General features: G+C 35.9%; 1 long non-coding RNA gene across 1 annotated transcript in view; it reads left to right on the top strand.

Annotated features, from left to right (window-relative positions):
* LOC130052260 (uncharacterized) overlaps nt 1–3,115 on the top strand; it is a 31,347-nt gene extending 28,232 nt beyond the window's left edge. The window contains exon 2 of the long non-coding RNA XR_008800619.1: nt 4–3,115. This is a non-coding gene — a long non-coding RNA (uncharacterized LOC130052260). The remainder of the gene's footprint in view (nt 1–3) is intronic.
* Nucleotides 3,116–15,564: the final 12,449 nt, after the last annotated feature.

The raw sequence follows: 15,564 nt of genomic DNA, 5'->3' as shown, positions 1-15,564 counted from the left end.
CAGGTCACATTTTCAAGGTTTTTCATAAAGGAAAATACAATGAAGAAGATTCAGACATCATCACGTGGATCAGTTAAATTAAAGGAGGAAGAGAGACCCATTCTCTACTACAGTAAACGTTACAATTACCTTTTGGAAGAGGATAGAAAAGAAATTGTGAAAACACTTCTGCTTCTGAGAGTAATGGAAAATCGAGCAAGAACAAAAAAGAAAACCTAAACAGTGTTATAGATTTTTTTAGAGTCAATTTTCTAGGACTGGTCATAGCTAGTTTAGACAAGTTAATATGCAATTTTTTGAATTGATAAATGATGACTTAATTGAATTTATTAATTCATATGGAAATTAATACATTGGAAACAATGGCAGCTTATTGTGAATGTTATTTATAATTCAAAATGCATTGTGTCTACCTGATTTGAAAAAATGCATTGTGTATGCTTTTTGAGCACTCATCATTGTTTTATACATTTTTAGGTGTCATGAGTCACCCGTGACCTATTTTTGCAATTGGCAGTCATCCTTCGGGTGTTAACAATAGAACATTTTTAATTTCTTCTTGATAGCTACTCTCCCAATTCTTTTCAAATTTGATATAGAACATTTTTGGGACAAGGGGGACATAAATTGTAAATTTTAGGACCCATGAACCCCTGTGGCCATAAGGGTGGGTGGGCCAAAAATTGACCAGCTTTCAAAAATCATCTTCTTTACAAGCACACATCTGTAAGAAAAACCAAATACATAGTGATGTAGAGGAGGATGGTCTACACTAAACATAAATTTCCTGATTCTCGGGCTAGAGGTTCTGACATTAAGATAGGGCATACTCAGGTGACCAATAAGGCTTTTGGGCCTCTTGTTTTTATTTCTTTTTAAATTCCCTGAGTTTTACTGATGGAAATTAGTTCTTTGGCTGTGCTTGTCAACTTTTCACATTTTCTTCTTTTTCTGCTGAACAAGAAGGCTAATTTCAGCCAAACATCCAAAATTCAGGGAATCTAGCATCATTCAGCTATGTGCCAGTGATGGTTTCCCGAAACGGGATAAGTTTTTGAAATAATGAAATTAAGTAATAGTGATTTTAAAATTGTAGTACTTAGATATCAGTTAATTCAAATGATGGCACTACAGTAATGATAAGGTGTACATAAGAATATTAGAGATGTTTGGCTTAGTAGTATATGAAGGTTCTTGTTATATTGATTGGAAAAAAAAATGAAGCACTGAAGGTTTAATCTTGCATTTTCATTATCATAAACAAAAAGTGAGATGGGGCCAACCAGTCAATACATGGAACTTCAGTATGCAATAAGGACTTTCCACTGAGATAATACAAAAAAGGATATATAATTCTATATTACATATGTCAAAAGCTGTCAAAAGATGTCATTGCTATGTGCCTGTACAAATTAAACAGTTAAAGACCTCGTACAACAATCCATTACCAGAGGAAACGTTAGAAGGTGTGAATATATATTTATTTATCCCGCTTCAGACAAATTTACAGGTAATTGAATGGATAAAAGCTAATCACACGACGTCCTGAAACTGACCATAACAAATTTATCCTGCTGAAGACCTGTAGAAAATTTGTTAAGATTTCATTAACATCTTTGATAAATATCATTCAATTACTAAATTGAATTCCATATACGTGTGTCTCATTGAAAATCATATTACCACAATATCAAAACATCACAATTAAAAATATGAACACTAACATTAAATAAACAAATCATGTATGTTGAAACTGAATACATGTAGATGTACACTGACAGCTACAGTCAGTTTGGGGCGTAATACAGAGTCATCCACGGTGTGAAATGGAAATCTATATTGGGACTCGCGCCCCATTTCATACCCTGGATGACTCTGTATTATGTCTTAAACTGACAGTGTAACTTAATTATAATATAAATTAATAATTTCTTTATCTACATAAGATGGTTATGTATTATTATGATGTATTCATATTCTATATTTCAGTTTGCGTTTGTATTTGATGAATTCAATTATGCATTGACAACATCAATTTTTATACATGTAGGCCTTTGATTGATTAATTATCTATCTAACTACATGTATCTACAGAACTGTATATATAATTCATTTAATATTTACCTAAATATGATATGTTAATCCATATTTTAGTTTCCATTTGTATGTAATAAATTCAATTGTACATTGGCAACATCTAGCTGATTCAATGTTTATAGGCCCATGTTTAATTATCAAAATGGATATAATAATACGTGCATTGATTATGAAAATTCAATGAAAAAATGAAAACCTGTAGCTGATGTAAATATAATTTCAATATCAATTCCTATGGGCCTCTTGTTTTAATTTCTAATTACATAATTGTAATGGTTGCTATGCATGATGACATTATTCTAATCTGGATGTTTCCTATCGTAACTTTTAATTGGTTAAAATAATGTCCTTATCATATACTTTAAAGAGAATATTGACAAAACGTGTTCTTCATAAATATCATGACATTGTTTAGAATTTACTTCAAATTGTGTGCATCAATGAGTTTCAAGTGTTAAAAATGAATGAAATTCTACGTCATAATATATCACTCGTGACGTCATCTCTCTGGAACCATGCAAGATAAGACCATAGAATTTTCAATGCACAATTAGGCATACATGTGTGTCATTTTAAAGCAAAAATCTCATTTTTGATAAATTTCCTGATTTGTAATATATTGGACTCGAGTAGTTTAATAATTTGGCATCAGCATAATAAATTAATATTCCTCAACTCAAATACAAAATGGAAGAAACTCTTGGTCAATTTTTCATGCCTGAAACTCTACATATATGAGCATTTATGCCAATATTACATCAAGACAGAGTACTAGGGTATATGAGGTATGCACATACATCTGCATTTCTATGGGTACAGCATTGAGAGAGAACTAATTGTTAATAAGAGAATTGAATGATATTCACAGAATATGTGACCAACCATGAGATTTTGGTTCCATTTTAGATTTTAGTTGCATTAATATTACTATTAATGTAAATGTAATTTAAGTAGCAGGTTACTTATATATTGCATTGTGTAAATTATCTTATAGCTATAATAAATACATGTGACCATAGCTATGATTCTTCCGAATTTTATCATTTTACCCCCTGTGCGTGTATAGTGAGAGTGATGTACAAAGTGTGTGTATAGTGAGTTTGATGTACAGAGTGTGTGTATTGTAAGAGTGAGGTACAGAGTGTGTGTATAGTGAGTGTGATGTACAGAGTGTGTGTATAGTCAGTTTGATGTACAGAGTGTATGTATAGTGAGAGTGACGTACAGAGTGTATGTATAGTGAGTTCGATGTACAGAGTGTGTGTATTGTAAGAGTGAGGTACAAAGTGTGTGTATAGTGAGTGTGATGTACAGAGTGTGTGTATAGTGAGTTTGATGTACAGAGTGTGTGTATTGTAAGAGTGAGGTACAAAGTGTGTGTATAGTGAGTGTGATGTACAGGATGTGTATATAGTGAGATTGATTGATTAAATATTGTTTAACGTCTGTCTCGAGAATATTTCACTCATATGGAGACATCACCACTGACGGTGAAGGGCTGCAAAATTTAGGCCTATGCTCGGCGCTTATAGCCATTGAGCAGGGAGGGATCTTTATCGTGCCACACCTGCTGTGACAAGGGACCTCGGTTTTTGCGGTCTCATCCGAAGGACTGCCCCATTTAGTTGCCTCTTATGACAAGCAAGGGGTACTAAGGATCTATTCTAACATGGATCCCCACGGAACTGATGTACAGAGTGTATGCATAGTGAGAGTGATGTACAGAGTGTATATTGTAAGTGTGATTAACAATGTATGTGTAGTGCGAGTGATGTACAGGGTGTGTATTAGTATAGTGAGGTTCATGCACAGAGTGTGTATATTGTAAGAGTGAAGTACAAAGTGTGTGTATAGTGAGTGTGATGTACTGAGTGTATGTATAGTGTGAGTGATGTACAGGGTGTGTCTATAGTGAGGTTGATATACAGAGTGTGTAAATTGTAAGAGTGAAGTACAAAGTGTGTGTATGATGGGTGTTATGTACAGAGTGTATGTATAGTGAGAGAGATGTACAGAGTGTATGTATAGTGAGAGAGATGTACAGAGTGTGTGTGTAGTGAGAGGAATGTACAGAGAATGTAATGTGCAGAGTGTGTGTATAATAAGTGTGATTTGTATAGTGAAAGGGATGTACAGAATATGTATATTGTAAGTGTAATGAACAGAGTGTGTGTATAATGAGTGTAATGTGTAGGGTGTGTATAATGGGAGGAATGTACAGGGTGTGTGTATAGTGAGTTTGATGTACGGAGTGTGTGTATCGTGATAGTGATGTACAGGGTGTGTTAATAGTGAGTTTGATGTACAGATTGCGTATAGTGAAAGTGATGTACAGAACATGTATATTGTAAGTGTGATGTATAGAATGTGTATAGTAAGTGTGATGTACTGAGTGTATATATAGTGAGTTTGATGTACAGAGTGTGTGTATTGTGTGAGTGATGTACAGAGTGTGTGTGTATGGTGAGAGTGGTGTACAGAGTGTGTATATAGTGAGAGTGATGTATAGTGTGAGTGGTGTACAGAGTGTGTGTGTGTATTGAGAGTGATGTACAGAGTATGTGTATAGTTAGTATGATTAACAGAATGTATGTATAGTGTGAGTGATATATAGAGTGTGTGTATAGTGTGTTTGATGTACAGAGTGTGTGTATTGTAAGAGTGAGGTACAGAGTGCGTGCATAGTAGGTGTGATGTACTGAGTGTGTATATTGTTAGAGTGATGTACTGAGTGTGTGTATAGTGAGAGTGATATACAGTGTGTGTATTGTGAGGGGGATGTACAGTGTGTGTATAGTTAGGGTGATGTACAGTGTGTGTATAGTGAGAGTGATGTACACAATTTGTGTATAGTGGGTGTGATGTACAGAGTGTGTGTATAGTGAAAGTGAAGTACAGAGTGTGTGTATAGTGAGAGTGAAGTACAGAGTGTGTGTATAATGAGAGGAATGTACAGAGCATGTGGATGTGATGTGCAGAGTGTGTGTATAATAAGTGTGATTTGCATAGTAAGAGGATGTACAGAGTATGTATATTGTAAGTGTATAATGAACAGATTGTGTGTAGTGTTAGTTGGATTTATGGAGTGTGTGTATAGCGAGAGTGATGTGCAAAGTGTGTTTATTGTGAATGATGTACAGAGTGTGTATAGTGAGTTTGATGTAAAGAGTGTGTGTATTATGAGAGTGATGTACAGAGTGTGTTTATTGTGAGTGATGTACAGATTGTGGGTATAATGAGTTTGATTTGCAGAGTGTGTGTATAGTGAGAGTGATGTACTGAATTTGTGTATAGTGAATGTGATGTGCAGAGTGTGTGTATAATGAGTGTAATGTATATAATGGATGTCGTGTACAAAGTGTTTGTATATTCACAGTGCTGTGTAAAGTGTGTGTATAAAGTAAATGTGATATGCAGATTGTGATGTATGGAGTGTGTATATTGAGTTTCATGTACAGAGTTTGTGTATTAATTATGAGAGTGATGTAGGAAGTGTGTGTATAGTGAGAGTGATGTACAAAGTGTGTATAGTTAGTGTGATGTACCCAGTGTGTGTATAGTTAGAGGAATGTACAGAGCATGTGTATGTGATGTACCCAGTGTGTGTATAGTTAGAGTGATGTAGGAAGTGTGTGTATAGTGAGAGTGATGTACAAAGTGTGTATAGTTAGTGTGATGTGCCCAGTGTGTGTATAGTTAGAGGAATGTACAGAGCATGTGTATGTGAAGTACAGAGTGTGTGTATAGTGAGAGGAATGTACAGAGCATGTGAATGTGATGTACAGAGTGTGTGTATAGTGAGAGGAATGTACAGAGCATGTGTATGTGATGTACAGAGTGTGTGTATAGTGAGAGGAATGTACAGAGCATGTGTATGTGATGTACAGAGTGTGTGTATAGTGAGAGGAATGTACAGAGCATGTGTATGTGATGTACAGAGTGTGTGTATAGTGAGAGGAATGTACAGAGCATGTGAATGTGATGTACAGAGTGTGTGTATAATAAGTGTGATTTGTATAGTGAGAGGGATGTACAGAATATGTATATTGTAAGTGTAATGAACAGAGTGTGTGTATATAATGAATATAATGTGTAGGGTGTGTATAGTGGGAGGAATGTACAGGGTGTGTGTATAGTGAGTTTGATGTACGGTGTGTGTGTATCGTGATAGTGATATACAGGGTGTGTTAATAGTGAGTTTGATATATGGAGTGTGTGTATAGCGAGAGTGATGTACAGAGCATGTATATTGTACGTGTGATAATAATAATAATGATTAATAATAATGATTGGTTTTATATAGCGTCTTATCCAGGGTATGCTGCTCAAAGCGCTTTACAATAATCAATGTACATTATTACCCCGGCAGACCTTATATCAATCTAGAACTGTCTCAGCCTCCTAGGAATCATACAGTGCAAGCTGCAATTACAAGCGCTAGAGCGCTAACATTCTAACAATATCTTTCACTGTCTATAGCCAGGTACCCCGTTTACACTTGGGTGGAGTGAGGAAATTCATGTAAAGTGCATTTCCCAAGGACACAATGTCAGACCTGCCGCGGCCAGGACTCGAACCCACGACCTTTCGGTTGAGAGTCTGATGGCCTAACCACTCGGCCACAGACGCCACAATGTATAGAATGTGACGTGATGTATACATGTAGAATGTGTATAGTGAGTGTGATGTACTGAGTGTATGTATAGTGAGTTTGATGCGGAGTGTGTGTATTGTTAGAGTGATGTACAGTGTGTGTATAGTGAGAGTGAAGTACAGAGTGTGTGTATAGTGAGAGTGATGTACAGAGTGTGTTTATAGTGAGAGTGAAGTACAGAGTGTGTGTATAGTGAGAGTGAAGTACAGAGTTTGTGTATAGTGAAAGTGAAGTACAGAGTGTGTGTATATAGTGAGAAGAATGTACAGAGCATGTGAATGTGATGTGCAGAGTGTGTGTATAATAAGTGTGATTTGCATAGTGAGAGGGATGTACAGGGTATGTATATTGTAAGTGTAATGAACAGAGTGTGTGTATTGTCACTTTGATTTATGGAGTGTGTGTATAGCGAGAGTGATGTACAAAGTATGTTTATTGTGAGTGATGTACAGAGTGTGTGTATAGTGAGTTTGATGTAAAGAGTGTGTGTATTGTGAGAGTGATGTACAGAGTGTGTTTATTGTGAGTGATGTACAGAGTGTGGGTATAATGAGTTTGATTTGCAGAGTGTGTGTATAGTGAGAGTGATGTACTGAATTTGTGTATAGTGAATGTGATGTGCAGAGTGTGTGTATAATGAGTGTAATGTATAGAATGGATGTTGTGTACAAAGTGTTTGTATATTCACAGTGCTGTGTAAAGTGTGTGTATAAAGTAAATGTGATGTGCAGATTGTGATGTATGGAGTGTGTATATTGAGTTTCATGTACAGAGTTTGTGTATTATGAGAGTGATGTAGGAAGTGTGTGTATAGTGAGAGTGATGTACAAAGTGTGTATAGTTAGTGTGATGTACCCAGTGTGTGTATAGTTAGAGGAATGTACAGAGCATGTGTATGTGATGTACCCAGTGTGTGTATAGTTAGAGGAATGTACAGAGCATGTGTATGTGATGTACAGAGTGTGTGTATAGTGAGAGGAATGTACAGAGCATGTGTATGTGATGTACAGAGTGTGTGTATAGTGAGAGGAATGTACAGAGCATGTGAATGTGATGTACAGAGTGTGTGTATAGTGAGAGGAATGTACAGAGCATGTGTATGTGATGTACAGAGTGTGTGTATAGTGAGAGGAATGTACAGAGCATGTGTATGTGATGTACAGAGTGTGTGTATAGTGAGAGGAATGTACAGAGCATGTGTATGTGATGTACAGAGTGTGTGTATAGTGAGAGGAATGTACAGAGCATGTGAATGTGATGTACAGAGTGTGTGTATAGTGAGAGGAATGTACAGAGCATGTGAATGTGATGTACAGAGTGTGTGTATAGTGAGAGGAATGTACAGAGCATGTGTATGTGATGTACAGAGTGTGTGTATAGTGAGAGGAATGTACAGAGCATGTGAATGTGATGTACAGAGTGTGTGTATAATAAGTGTGATTTGTATAGTGAGAGGGATGTACAGAATATGTATATTGTAAGTGTAATGAACAGAGTGTGTGTATAATGAATATAATGTGTAGGGTGTGTATAGTGGGAGGAATGTACAGGGTGTGTGTATAGTGAGTTTGATGTACGGTGTGTGTGTATCGTGATAGTGATGTACAGGGTGTGTTAATAGTGAGTTTGATATATGGAGTGTGTGTATAGCGAGAGTGATGTACAGAGCATGTATATTGTACGTGTGATAATAATAATAATGATTGGTTTTATATAGCGCCTTTTACAGGGTATGCTGCTCAAAGCGCTTTACAATAATCAATGTACATTATTACCCCGGCAGACCTTATATCAATCTAGAACTGTCTCAGCCTCCTAGGAATCATACAGTGCAAGCTGCAATTACAAGCGCTAGAGCGCTAACATTCTAACAATATCTTTCACTGTCTATAGCCAGGTACCCCGTTTACACTTGGGTGGAGTGAGGAAATTCATGTAAAGTGCATTTCCCAAGGACACAATGTCAGCCCTGCCGCGGCCAGGACTCGAACCCACGACCTTTCGGTTGAGAGTCTGATGGCCTAACCACTCGGCCACAGACGCCACAATGTATAGAATGTGACGTGATGTATAGAATGTGTATAGTGAGTGTGATGTACTGAGTGTATGTACAGTGAGTTTGATGCGGAGTGTGTGTATTGTTAGAGTGATGTACAGAGTGTGTGTATAGTGAGTGTGATGTACAGAGTGTGTGTATAGTGAGAGTGATGTACAGAGTGTGTTTATAGTGAGAGTGAAGTACAGAGTGTGTGCATAGTGAGAGTGAAGTACAGAGTTTGTGTATAGTGAAAGTGAAGTACAGAGTGTGTGTATATAGTGAGAAGAATGTACAGAGAATGTGATGTGCAGAGTGTGTGTATAATAAGTGTGATTTGCATAGTGAGAGGGATGTACAGAGTATGTATATTGTAAGTGTAATGAACAGAGTGTGTGTATTGTCACTTTGATTTATGGAGTGTGTGTATAGCGAGGGTGGTGTACAAAGTATGTTTATTGTGAGTGATGTACAGTGTGTGTATAGTGAGTTTGATGTAAAGAGTGTGTGTATTGTGAGAGTGATGTACAGAGTGTGTTTATTGTGAGTGATGTACAGAGTGTGGGTATAATGAGTTTGATTTGCAGAGTGTGTGTATAGTGAGAGTGATGTACTGAATTTGTGTATAGTGAATGTGATGTGCAGAGTGTGTGTATAATGAGTGTAATGTATATAATGGATGTTGTGTACAAAGTGTTTGTATATTCACAGTGATGTGTAAAGTGTGTGTATAAAGTAAATGTGATGTGCAGATTGTGATGTATGGAGTGTGTATATTGAGTTTCATGTACAGAGTTTGTGTATTAATTATGAGAGTGATGTAGGAAGTGTGTGTATAGTGAGAGTGATGTACAAAGTGTGTATAGTTAGTGTGATGTACCCAGTGTGTGTATAGTTAGAGGAATGTACAGAGCATGTGTATGTGATGTACCCAGTGTGTGTATAGTGAGAGGAATGTACAGAGCATGTGTATGTGATGTACAGAGTGTGTGTATAGTGAGAGGAATGTACAGAGCATGTGTATGTGATGTACAGAGTGTGTGTATAGTGAGAGGAATGTACAGAGCATGTGTATGTGATGTACAGAGTGTGTGTATAGTGAGAGGAATGTACAGAGCATGTGAATGTGATGTACAGAGTGTGTGTATAATAAGTGTGATTTGCATAGTGAGAGAGATGTACAGAATATGTATATTGTAAGTGTAATGAACAGAGTGTGTGTATAATGAATATAATGTGTAGGGTGTGTATAGTGGGAGGAATGTACAGGGTGTGTGTATAGTGAGTTTGATGTACGGTGTGTGTGTATCGTGATAGTGATGTACAGGGTGTGTTAATAGTGAGTTTGATATATGGAGTGTGTGTATAGCGAGAGTGATGTACAGAGCATGTATATTGTACGTGTGATAATAATAATAATGATTAATAATAATGATTGGTTTTATATAGCGTCTTATCCAGGGTATGCTGCTCAAAGCGCTTTACAATAATCAATGTACATTATTACCCCGGCAGACCTTATATCAATCTAGAACTGTCTCAGCCTCCTAGGAATCATACAGTGCAAACTGCAATTACAAGCGCTAGAGCGCTAACATTCTAACAATATCTTTCACTGTCTATAGCCAGGTACCCCGTTTACACTTGGGTGGAGTGAGGAAATTCATGTAAAGTGCATTTCCCAAGGACACAATGTCAGCCCTGCCGCGGCCAGGACTCGAACCCACGACCTTTTAGTCGAGAGTCTGACGGCCTAACCACTCGGCCACAGACGCCACAATGTATAGAATGTGACGTGATGTATAGAATGTGTATAGTGAGTGTGATGTACTGAGTGTATGTATAGTGAGTTTGATGCGGAGTGTGTGTATAATGAGAGTGATGTACAGAGTGTGTTTATAGTGAGAGTGATGTACAGAGTGTGTTTATTGTGAGTGATGTACAGAGTGTGTGTATAGTGAGTTTGATGTGCAGAGTGTGTTTATAGTGAGAGTGATGTACAGAGTGTGTGTATATTGATTTTGATGTTTAGTATGTGTATAGTGAGAGTGATCTACTGAGTGTGTGTATAATGAATGTGATGTGCAGGGTTTGTGTTTAATGAGCGTGATGTCTATAATGAGTATATAATGGATGTTCTGTACAGAGTGTGTGTATATTCACAGTGATGTGCAAAGTGGGTGTATAAAGTAAGTGTGATGTGCAGATTGTGATGTATAGAGTGTGTATAGTGAGTTTGATGTACAGAAAGTGAGTATTGTGAGAGTGATGTACAGAGTGTGTGTATATATTGTGATTGTGATGTACAGAGTGTGTGTATAATAAATGTGATTTGTATAGTGAGAGGGATGTTACCCTTTCTCACTAAAGGGAGTGAATTGGTAAATACGAATTGCCAAAAAATAAACATCCGTAAAATAATATACTCTGGTGAAATATGTGAAGGCCAACATATCACAGAACAAAATTTGAAAAATGAACAACACCATTAAAAGACTTTTAGAGATATTCACGGTGAAACATAGGTAGTCAGCCTTGCTATAGTTTTATGCACATGATATCTACGTGACTGTTCTTCTATGCTTCAATAATATTTCTGCATAGCGGGAAATTGTTATCAAAGGCAATGTTTCAAAAGACGGACATTGTATGTTTAACAGGAACCTGGGCAAATCATATATATAAGTTACATGGTTGTGAAAATGAATACATACACATTTTTTTTGTTTGTTTACAATATGGTTTTAATTTTTCTATTAAAACCTTTCATGTTATTCTTCAATAAAACAATGATCCGCCTAAATCTAGCTTATTAAGGGATACATCATGATTTATAATTGATATTTCCCATCAAATCATTCAAAATTGGACATAATTAACTACATAGTTACCAAATATTCTACTCCCAATATGCAGTAACGTAAATATGCATCCTTGTACTAAAATAGTGCACAAAGAATATAGACAATATTTGGTTTGAAACAAGTTACAATTCAATTTATTGTGAGAAAAAATATCCAACAAATTATTGGAAAGCAACTATAAACAATAAAAATAAATAGCATATGAAAACAAGAATGCTTTCTGCATCACGTAACGTATGTACTCTGCAAACCATTTGCATTAAAATACAGTGGTCTGTTTATATAAACAAAGTGGTCTTTTTATAACAGGCATTCACGAAACAACTTAACATTTAAACGGCTAACTACAAACATGGAAATAATCAACAAATTATATTGAATACACAGAAAACGATATGTATGTTCATGGTAACATATGTATCAAAATTATTGACACGTCTTTAACAAAGAAAATCTATTTTCTATTGTTTTTCTGTCTTCATATACGAGTTTTAAACCACGACAGTTCTTTCAAGATGGTAACAGTGGATGAAGATGGTATAAAATGAAAAATTAAATGTAACGTAAATATCGATACCTACGTTACCACTGTATCCAGTAGTATAACTTCATGTGTTCAGTATAAACAATGAAAACAAATATTTACTATGAAACTAACGTTTCATTGATATCTCATATTTTTAAAGCAGCAAGTAATTTTTTCTTAATATGAAGTAAAATCACTCAAATTTGACACATTAATACCATTCCAAAAGGTTACCACAACATGTTGAGACCTGCTCTATGAACATTAAAAATAGTCGGATTGTTTCATAGAATTAATAGATATTTCATGGTGTGTTTTTTTTCAATTCTACATGTGCAAGGATAGAGCATTGAATTATTGAAATCTGAAATACAACTGTGGTAGAGAGATAGCAATTACAAATACGACACCGAATCTTGATACATACGTTTATACCATCAGTAACGTAGGTATCGGACATTATCTACGCTATAAACAATTATCGGCAAACTTAATATATATATCTTTAAATTTCAATTTTAAATTTACGGTTTTCACTTCAAGTTATTGGTAAACAACCTGTGTGAAATGGATTTTTATAGCTTACCTCACAACAAAGTCACACAAGTATTACTATGCAGCATACAACCTCTTACAAATTAAATTCTCGTGGCAAATAAACTTTTTTGCAAATAGCTGTCAGTATTTCAATATACGTCACGTGATACAATACCAAACTGCATTTGGTTATATGGTTATAGCCGCAATTTTGTAATTATGGTAACATAAGTATTGGTAACGTATGTAAGATAACAGCAATTTTTCACTGAACATTTGAAAATAACTACTCTTTACCATTCAGTTTCATTTTTATAGTAATTCAATATACAACAGGAATCAAATATTGGCTCAACAGATGTTGTTAGCAGCTATTCGCTTGTTAAAATATATAGGTAACGTTAGTATCAAAGAAAATCAAACTATCCAATTCTGTGATTTGTTCATGATAACTATAGAATCACTCAGAATTTAGAATAGTTGTATAGTCATTACTTGAGTATGATTATAATGGATGGATTTTGAACTTTATTACACTTAAAAAGTCTGTTTAGCAGCATTGTGGCAAGTTTTAACAAGTGATAACGTATGTATTTTAACATTGGCGACAAACATATTCACTGGAGGTGCACGTTATGGATGATGCAGTTTCATTTAAAAAGAACGTTTTGCTAAAAATGCAATGACATATGTTTTTAATTTAATATGGTATATATAACCAGAAATGCAATTATTAGGTAAAACTTTAGGTCTAACTTCGGTTACATCGACTTGGCGACAGTAACGTAAGTATCGATTCAGAGGGTTTACATAGACATACGTATTTCAAAACTTCATAGACCATGATGATTTTTATCTGTGTACATTTGGACTAGACATGTAACCTTCCATAAAACGTATCCAGTTAGTTCATATTTGTTTCCGTTCATAGCTGATCGACCGGTAACATCAAATGACTCCCTCTAGTGAGAAAGGGTGATGTACAGAATATGTATATTGTAAGTGAAATGAACAGAGTGTGTTGAATGAATGTAATATGTAGGGTCAATTGTGTATAGTGGGAGGAATGTACAGGGTGTGTGTATAGTGAGTTTGATGTACGGAGTGTGTGTATTGTGATAGTGATGTACAGGATGTGTTAATAGTGAGTTTGATGTACAGAGTGCGTATAGTGAAAGTGATGTACAGAGCATGCATATTGTAAGTGTATGTATAGTGAGTTTGATGTGCAGAGTGTGTGTATTGTGAGAGTGATATACAGAGTGTGTATATAGTGAGAGTGATGTACAGAGTGTGTGTGTAGTGAGAGTGATGTACAGAGTGTGTGTGTAGTGAGAGTGATGTACAGTGTGTGTGTGTAGTGAGATTGATGCACTGTGGATCACGCGATGCAGAGAGTGTGTATTATAAGTGGAAGTGATGTACAGAGTGTGTGTATAGTGAAAGTGATGTACAGAGCATGCATATTGTAAGTGTATGTATAGTGAGTTTGATGTGCAGAGTGTGTGTATTGTGAGAGTGATATACAGAGTGTGTATATAGTGAGAGTGATGTACAGAGTGTGTGTGTAGTGAGAGTGATGTACAGAGTGTGTGTGTAGTGAGAGTGATGTTCAGTGTGTGTGTGTAGTGAGATTGATGCACTGTGGATCACGCGATGCAGAGAGTGTGTATTATAAGTGGAAGTGATGTACAGAGTGTGTGTATAGTGAAAGTGATGTATAAAGTGTGTGTATACTGAGAGTGGTGTACAAAGTGTGTGTATAGTGAGTGTGATCTACAGATTGCATGTATATAAGGAGAGTGATGTACAGGGTGTGTGTATATAGTGAGTTTGATGTTTAGTGTATGTATAGTGAGAGTAATGTACAGAGTGTGTTTATTGTGAATGAGTACTGAGTGTGTGTATAGTGAGTTTCATGTACAGAGTGTGTGTATAGTGAGAGTGATGTACAGAGCATGTATATAGTAAGTGTGATATATATAATGTGTATAGTGAGTGTGATGTACTGATTGTATGTATAGTAAGTTTGATGTGCAATGTGTGTGTATTGTGAGAATGATGTACAAAGTGTGTCTATAGTGAGAGTGAGGTATGGATTTTATATAGTGAGTTTGATGTACAGAGAGTGTGTATTGTGAGAATGATGTAGGGAGTGTGTGTAAGGTGTGAGTGATGTACAGAGTTTGTGTATAGTGGGTGTGATGTGCAGATTGTGATGTATGGAGTGTGTATAGTGAGTTTGATGTACAGAGAGTGTATATTGTGAGAGTGATGTAGGGAGTACAGGGTGTGTTATGAGTGAGTTTGATTTATGGAGTGTGTGTATAGCGAGAGTGATGTACAGAGCATGTATATTGCACGTGTGATATATAGAATGTGTATAGTGAGTGTGATATACTGAGAGATTGTATAGTGAGTTTGATGTACAGAGTGTGTGTATAGTAAGAGTGATGTACAGAGTGTGTTAATAGTGAGTTTGATTTATGGAGTGTATGTATAGTGAGAGTGATTTACAGAGCATGTATATTGTACGTGTGATGTATAGAATGTGTATAATAAGTTTGATGTGCAGAGTGTGTGTATAGTGTGTTTGATGTGGAGAGTGTGTATAGTGAGAGTGAAGTACAGAGCATGTGAATGTGATGTACAGAGTGTGTGTATAGTGAGAGTGAAGTACAGAGCATGTGAATGTGATGTACAGAGTGTGTGTATAGTGAGAGTGATTTGGATAGTGAGAAGGATGTACAGAGTATGTATATTGTAAGTGTAATGAACAGAGTGTGTGTATTGTCACTTTGATTTATGGAGTGTGTGTATAGCGAGAGTGATGTACAAAGTGTATTTATTT

The sequence above is a fragment of the Ostrea edulis genome, chromosome 2 (assembly GCF_947568905.1).
Source record: "Ostrea edulis chromosome 2, xbOstEdul1.1, whole genome shotgun sequence".
Classification (NCBI taxonomy): domain Eukaryota; kingdom Metazoa; phylum Mollusca; class Bivalvia; order Ostreida; family Ostreidae; genus Ostrea; species Ostrea edulis.
The sequence above is the reverse complement of the archived record's forward strand: the minus strand, read 5'-3'. Positions and strand labels throughout refer to the sequence as shown.